This window comes from Nycticebus coucang, chromosome 7 (assembly GCF_027406575.1).
Source record: "Nycticebus coucang isolate mNycCou1 chromosome 7, mNycCou1.pri, whole genome shotgun sequence".
NCBI classification, from domain to species: Eukaryota; Metazoa; Chordata; class Mammalia; order Primates; family Lorisidae; genus Nycticebus; species Nycticebus coucang.
Genome location: NC_069786.1, coordinates 38,331,497 through 38,339,405, shown reverse-complemented (window position 1 = coordinate 38,339,405; position 7,909 = coordinate 38,331,497).

Sequence of the window (7,909 nt, the reverse complement as noted above, 5' to 3'; positions counted from 1 at the left end):
TTATAGCTTCATGTCTTAAGTTTAAATCTTTAATCCAGTGAGAGTCTATCTTAGTTAATGGTGAAAGGTGTAGGTCCAGTTTCAGTCCTCTACAGGTTGCCAGCCAGTTCACCCAGCACCATTTGTTAAATAGGGAATCTTTTCCCCACTGAATGTTTTGAATTGGCTTGTCAAGGATCAAATAACAGTAAGTAGCTGGATTCATCTCTTGGTTCTCTATTCTGTTCCAGACACATACTTCTCTGTTTTTGTGCCAGTACCATGCTATTTTGATCACTATCGATTTATAGTATAGTCTGAGGTCTGGTAGCATGATTCCTCCTGCTTTGTTTTTATTTCTGAGTAATGTCTTGGCTATTCAAGTTTTTTTCTGATTCCATATAAAACAAAGTATTGTTTTTTCAAGATCTTTAAAGTATGATAGTGGAGCTTTAATAGGGATTGCATTAAAATTGTATATTGCTTTGGTTAGTATGGACATTTTAACAATGTTGATTCTTCCCAGCCATGAGCATGGTATGTTTTCCATTAGTTAACATTTTCAGTTGTTTCTTTTCTTAGAGTTTCATGGTTCTCTTTATAGAGATCTTTCACATCCTTTGTTAGATAAACTCTCAAATATTTCATCTTCTTTGGCACTACTGTGAAAGTAATAGAGTCCTTAACTGTTTTTTTCAGCTTGACTATTTTTGGTATATATAAAGGCTACCAATTTATATGAATGTTGATTTTATAACCTGAAACGCTGCTGTATTCCTTGATCACTTCTAAGAGTTTCGTAGTAGAATCCCTGGTGTTTTCCAGATATAGAATCATATCATCTGTGAAGACCAAAAGTTTGATCTCTTCTGACCCTATATGGATACCCTTGATCACCTTTTCTTCCCTAATTGCGATGGGTAAAATTTTCATTACACTGTTAAAAAGCAGTGGAGACAATGGGAAGCCTTGTCTGGTTCCTGACCAGAATGGAAATGATTTCAATTTAACTCCATTCAATACGATATTGGCTGTGGGTTTGCTGTAGATGGCTTCTATCAGTTTAAGAAATGTGCCTTCTATACCAATTTTCTTAAATGTTCTGATCATGAAGGGATGCTGTATATTATCAAAAGCTTTTTCTGCATCAATTGAGAGAATCATATGGTCTTTGGCTTTTAATTTGTTTATGTGCTGAATTATACTTATAGATTTACATATATTGAACCAGCCTTGAGACCCTGGGATAAAACCGACTTGGTCATGATGTATAATTTGTTAGATGTGTTGCTGGATTCTGTTTATTAGGATCTTGTTGAATATTTTTGCATCTATACACATTAGTGATATTAGTCTATAATTTTCTTTTCTTGTTGGGTCTTTTCTGGGTTTGGTGATCAGGGTGATGTTACCTTCATAGAATGTGTTGGGTAGTCTTCCTTCTTTTTCTAAATTTTTGAACAGGTTGAGTAATATACGTACTAATTCCTCTTTAAAACTTTGGTAGGATTCTGACATGAAGCCATCTGGTCCCGGGCTTTTCTTTTTAGCGAGATTTTGTATGGTTGATGCTATTTCAGAACTTGGTATGGGCCTATTCAACATTTTCACTTGATTCTGGCTAAGTCTTGGAAGGTGACGTGCTTCCAAGTATTGGTGAATTTCCTTCAGATTTTCATACTTCTGAGAATAAAATTTCTTGTAATATTCATTAAGGATTTTTTGAATTTCTGAGAAGTCTGTTGTTATTTCGTCTTTGTCATTTCTGATTGATGAGATTAGAGATTTTATTCTTTTTTTCCCGGTTAGGTTAGCCAAAGGTTTATCTATTTTATTGACCTTTTCAAAAAACCAACTGTTTGATTTATTGATCTGTTGTATAATTCTTTTGCTTCAATTTCATTTCATTCTGCTCTAATTTTGGTTATTAGTTTTCTTCTACTGGGTTTGGGGTTGGAATGTTCTTCCTTTTCCACTTGCTTGAGATGTCCCATTAAGTTGTTAACTTCCTCTCTTTCCGTTCTCTTGAGGAAGGCTTACAGTGCTATAAATTTCCCTCTTAGGACTGCCTTTGTGGTATCCCAGAGGTTCTGATAATTCATGTCTTCATTGTAATTTTGTTCCAAATATTTGGTAATTTCCTTCTTAATCTCATCTCTGACCCAGCTATCTTTTAGCATAAGGTTATTTAACTTCCATGTTTTTGTATGGGTATGCAGATTCCTGTTGTTACTGAGTTCAACTTTTGTTCCATGATGGTCCATGAAGACGTAAGGAATAATTTCTATTCCTTTAAATTTACTGAGGTTGGACTTGTGACCTAAGACGTGATTGAATTTGGAATATGTTCCGTGGGCTGATGAGAAATATGTATATTCAGTTTTGTTGGGATGAAATGTTCTGTAGATGTCTACTAAATTCAAATGTTAGATGGTTAGGTTTAACTCTAAAATATCTTTGCTCGGCTTCTTTTTGGAGGATCCATCCAACACTGCCAAAGGAATGTTGAAATCTCTGACTATTATGGAGCTGGAGGAAATCAAGTTGCTCATGTCTGTTAGAGTTTCTCTTATAAATTGAGGTGCATTCTGGTTGGGTGCATAGATATTAATGATTGAAATCTCATAATATTGAGTATTACCCTTAACAAATATGAAGTGACTATTCTTATGTTTCCTTATTTTTGTTGGTTTAAAGCCTACTGTATCTACAATTAGAATTGCAACACCTGCTTTTTTCTGATTACCATTTGCCTGAAATATGGATGATCATCCTTTCACCCTGAGTCTATATTTATCTTTTAAGTTAAGATGAGACTCCTGTTTTCAGCAAATATCTGGCCTGAGTTTTTGAACCCAGTCAGCTAACCTCTGCCTCTTTAGAGGACAGTTTAAGCTGTTCACATTAATGGAGAATATTGATAAGTCTGGTAAAATTTGGGGTATAGAGTTTTTCGAAAGTCCAGTGGACATTTTTAATCTTTTCACCACTGTGGAAGTTGGAGTTTGATCAAAAGTTTCTGAGTGCATTTACTTTTGTGGTACAGGATTGGGCAGGTCATTATGGAGGATAGGTCTGAGAATATCCTGAAGAGCTGGTTTGGTTATGGCAAATTTCTTCAACATATGAATGTCATTAAAGTATTTAATTTTTCCATCATAAATGACTGGGGTTGGAAGTTATTTTGCTTTAGGAGATTAAACGTCGATAACTACCCTCTTCTGGCTTGAAAAGTTTCAGCAGAGAGATCTGCAGTCATTCTAATATTCTTCCCTTTGTAGGTAATTGATTTCTTACGTCTGGGTGTTTTCAGAATTTTCTCCTTCATATTAACTTTAGTGAAGTTAATTATGATATGCCTGGGGAATGTCTTATTCAGATTGAGTCGTGCTGGTGTTCTGAAACTGTCTGCTATCTGAATTTCAGAATCTCTTGGCATATCTGGAAAATTCTCTTTCATAATTTCATGGAGAAGGTCCTTTGTGGCTTGTGAGGCCACTTTATCACTTTCAGGCATTCCAATGAGGTGGATATTAGCCTTCTTCGAATTATCCCAGCGGTCTCTGGAGAATGATCCATTTTTGCTGTACATTTCTCTTCCTCTTTGAGAGTTTGGGAGCATTCAAAGGCTTTGTCTTCAATGTCTGAAATTCTTTCTTCTGCTTGGTCCACTCTGTTACTGAGGGATTTCTACTGTATTTTTCAGATCTTTGAGGGCTGCAAATTCTTGCTTCAGAGCATCAAAATCTTTGGTGGTTTTGTCTTTAAATTTGTTAAATTCTTGGGACAACTTTTGAATTTCTCCTCGAATTTCTAATTCCGACTTTTGAATTGCTCCTCGAATTTCTAATTCCAAATTTTCCTCCAGTCTATTAATCTTGTTTGCAATACAAATTCTGAATTCGATTTCTGACATCTTGGCCACCTGTTTATGAATGGGATCTTCAGTTACATCTGCCATATCTTTCCTTGGGGGGGTTGATCTATTCTGGTTATTCATGTTACCAGAGTTTTTCCGCTGATTCTGCCCCATGATTGTTTTACACCCTTTGATTTTTCCCCTGCAACTTTGTTGAGGACACGTACAGTGCTATGGCCTGAGAAACTTGGGACCTATTTGGTGTGGTGGGGCTAAGTGATTCTGTCTTGTTTTCAGCTGGTCTCTGTTCGACCCTAGTGAAACAGTTACTCTGGGTTGAAGTCTCAGCTGTGGAGAAATACCAGCAATTCAGTCATCCCGCCCCCCCCACAGGCAACAATTGGAAAAGGACAATCAAACCTTCCTACAACCATACACCCAGGGCACCACGTGAATAGTCCTCTGGCAATTGGCTCAGTTCAAAAGGTCCAGATCAATTGTCTCAATGAGCACCTGTCTCAGGTGGGAGAGTTTAAAATCTGTCTGGCAACTGGATCCCAGATGTGTGGTGAGTATGCAGATATGGCTTGCTCTGGTACTCTGTGGAGTCAGGAGGACCCACCCAGCAAATAGATTAGTCTGGGAAGGTTGATGCATCCTTCCCCACCTTGCACCTCTGTCACACCCAGTCACTGATAGCCCCACAATGCTGTGACCAGGTTGCCTATAGTGAACAGATACTCCAGGGGTTTGCACCTGCCTGAATCACAAGGAAATCTATTTCTGCTCAGCCAGGCTGCTGCTCTCTGCCTCTATCTAGCATGGGGTGGTGAGGCCTGATAACCTCGGGTGCTTGATGGAGGCTGGGGGGTATTCACTCAGTTCTAGCCCCACCCCTGATTGATGTTACTGACAGAATGGACCAGAACAACTTTTCCAGAATTTGTTTCTGTCCCTGCTAAATTCCCCTGCAGTAGAGAAGCTGTTTTGATTTCCCAGAGCCTGTGCCTAAAGCGCTGTCTTTGCTCCTGCAGGTTTGTATTTGGTTACCTATCAGTTCTAGCCTCCTGTCTTCCTTTGTCCATAGGCTAATGATCCCCTGAGGGCCAGGTGCATCTTAGGCTCAGTAAAGCAGTCCTCTGGTTCAACGTCACCCGGGGAACTTCCTGGCTCTGTGCATGCATTTCTAGTCCCCGCGTTCCACCCAGGCTGGTACCGCCTCAGGCAAACCCTTTATTCACGGGGCCTGCATTTCCATCCCAGATCTGTTCCGTGGTGGTTACCACCTGAGTAGATGCCCGGCCTTCTCTGGTTGCCCAGTGAGACAGGGGGTGTGGCTTTGGAATATCTGGGAGTGAGTCCTATTGTTGCCAAAAGACGGCTGCTGCTCTGCGCCTCAGGGCACCGCTGCTCCAGTGTGGTTCCGTCTCAGCCAATCGCCCTCTTCTCACTCTCATGCAGCAGAGTCAACACTGACCAGCTGCAGTTTAGGCCCTGTCCACACCCCTCAAGAAATCACCCAAGAATCTGGATTCCTGGGGGACAGGTCTCTAGACCTCAGAGTGAGAGTGGAGGGGTGTGCTGGGAGCTCAGAGTTGCAGGTAGAGAATATATACAGTTTTATACTGTTTTATGCCTTGCAGGAGAATGCCGTGATAATAGGGGAGGTAGGTCCAGTTTTTAGAGGGTCTCTCCCGTGGAGTGTAGTGGGCAGAACTTTGAATTCTGCTTGTTTGTTTGTGGGGCACCCTGAGCCATGCTCATGGGGGAGGGGACTCCTGTCTGCTTGGTGATGGATTTTGTACCTTTTGTTTGTATCCTTGGGTTCGCAGCTTGCCTCAGCAGGGTTGATGTGTGTTCTTCAACCTTCTCTCTTGGTGCAGCTCAAATCCACCAGGTTACTTGCTAAATTTCTGTCCTTTAACTCTCCTTCTGGATGGGAGCATCTGTGGAAAGCTGGCTTCAGTCAGCCATCTTGTCTCCACCCCCTCATTTCCTTTTTGTCCAGTCACATTTCTACATAGCTGTCCTCTTCATGGAATCAAAGAATAAAAATGGACAGCTCTCCTTGGGTCTTTTGATGTTCATTCTGAAGGCACCCGTGTCATATAAAACTTCAATGCAGTACATTTTCTGTGCTTTCCTCTAGTTAACCTGTCTTTGTCATAGGACTGTTGGCCATGAACCTTATGGGGAGTCAGGAAGGGAACCATACCTTTCTGCACCTATGGACCCCTCAGCAGTCAGTGTGTGTAGCAGTCTTTTCCTTGCTCGTGACACTCATGTCCTTGCTGGTGCTTCACTGGCTGCTTCTCCATCCCACCCTGTCTCTTCAGTTTTCTGTCTCACTGGAACCTTTGACCAGTCAAGGCTTCCCTTCTCACATGGCTTCTTCTCATTCCCTCTTCCCCTACAGAAACCAAGCTCCTTCTTGCAGCCCTTCCTGGTGACTCACAGTTTGGCTGAGATCAGGTGTGGCTTGCTCATGGGAAGGAACCCTGTCTCCAGGCCACCCTGAGATAGCAGGCCCCTCCCAGCCCTCCCAGGAGACAGCAGCCAGTGGGCAAAACTGATGTCAGATTGAATCAGCATGGTTATGTGTGATGGTTAATTTTATGTGTCAACTTGGCTCAGCCATGATACTGTTGCTTTGAAGGCATTTTTTAAATTTTGATTAACATTTAAGTCAGTAGACTTTGAATAAAGCATATCACCCTTCCTAACATAGATATGGAGATCTCCAATCAGATGAAGGCCTTAAGAGAAAAGACTGAGAAAGAAAGAATTCAGCTTCCAACCTATTTTTGGACTCAAGATATATCAACTCTTTCCTGGGTCTCCAGCCTGTGACTTGCCCTGTGGATTTCAGACTTGCTAGCCCCCACAATTGCAGGAGCCAATTCCTTAAATCTGTCTCTCTCTTTTTCTGTTCTCTCCACACACACACACACACACACACACACACACACACACACACGTAAATACATTCTACTAGTTCTGTTTCTCTGGAGAACCCCGACTAACAGACTAGGGTAGTAGGCTCATGAAGCTAGTGACCTTTGATAAGAAAAGGCCTTGTGTGCAATATAATGAAAGGCAACAAGATTGAAAACTAACTAGTTGGTCTGAGAAATGAGTGACAAGACTAAGAATACCTTAGGTAAATAAACATGAGATTGCTTTGAGTTGGCACATGGAGCATCAGACAGGCAGTCATGAGAAAAGTTCCATTATATCTACAGCTCGTGAGAGAAAAACAAGTGCCATGGCTTTGTAGAAACTCAGCCTGTGACAGGGATGGGAAACTTACTTTTATTCAACTTTTCTTAGATTCCAGGCACTTTATGTATATGATTTCATTTAGTTACCACAATAATCTGCCTGATTGGACCCTAACATATAAAATCAAGTAACTGGCTAATGGTTACTCAGAAAGCAAATGATGGCCTTTCCTCCTGGCCTCTAACCAAGTTGCTCTTTGCTTATGTGAATGGACTGAACTTGCTTCGCCTCGGGACTTCCTGGCCAGCTGCCCCTACTTCCTCTCTCTCCTCTTTTTAGTTGCAGTCTGAACATTCTCTTTAGGGTTTCACTTTCTGCTTTCACCCAGGCTGAATCAGGACCTCTTGGTATAGCTCTTCAAGTGGTCAGCGTTTTCTTTTTCTCATCATAGCACTTATGATTATACGTCCCTGTGCAATAGTTTCCTTAATTCAAACCTCTATGCTAAACTGTAAGTTGCATGAAAACAGGAACTGCATTTATTTTGCCCATCATTTTAACACTGGGGCCTAATGTACTACTTAGGATGTGGTGGTAACTCAAATATATGTTGAATAAATTAATTTGAATGAATTTGAAACCAAATTTGTCTGAGGCCAAAGCTAATGCCTTTTTCCTTTACATTACTTTGCTTTCTGATTCTTTCAACCAAAAACTTACAGACTTTTTTGAAAAGAACATTTAAAAAAGCACTTGTGGTGACATGCTGTCCCAAACTCTACCCCGATTCAAATTCTGCCTAAAAAGAAGTCCATCTTTACATAGCACCACAATGGCATTTGACTATCA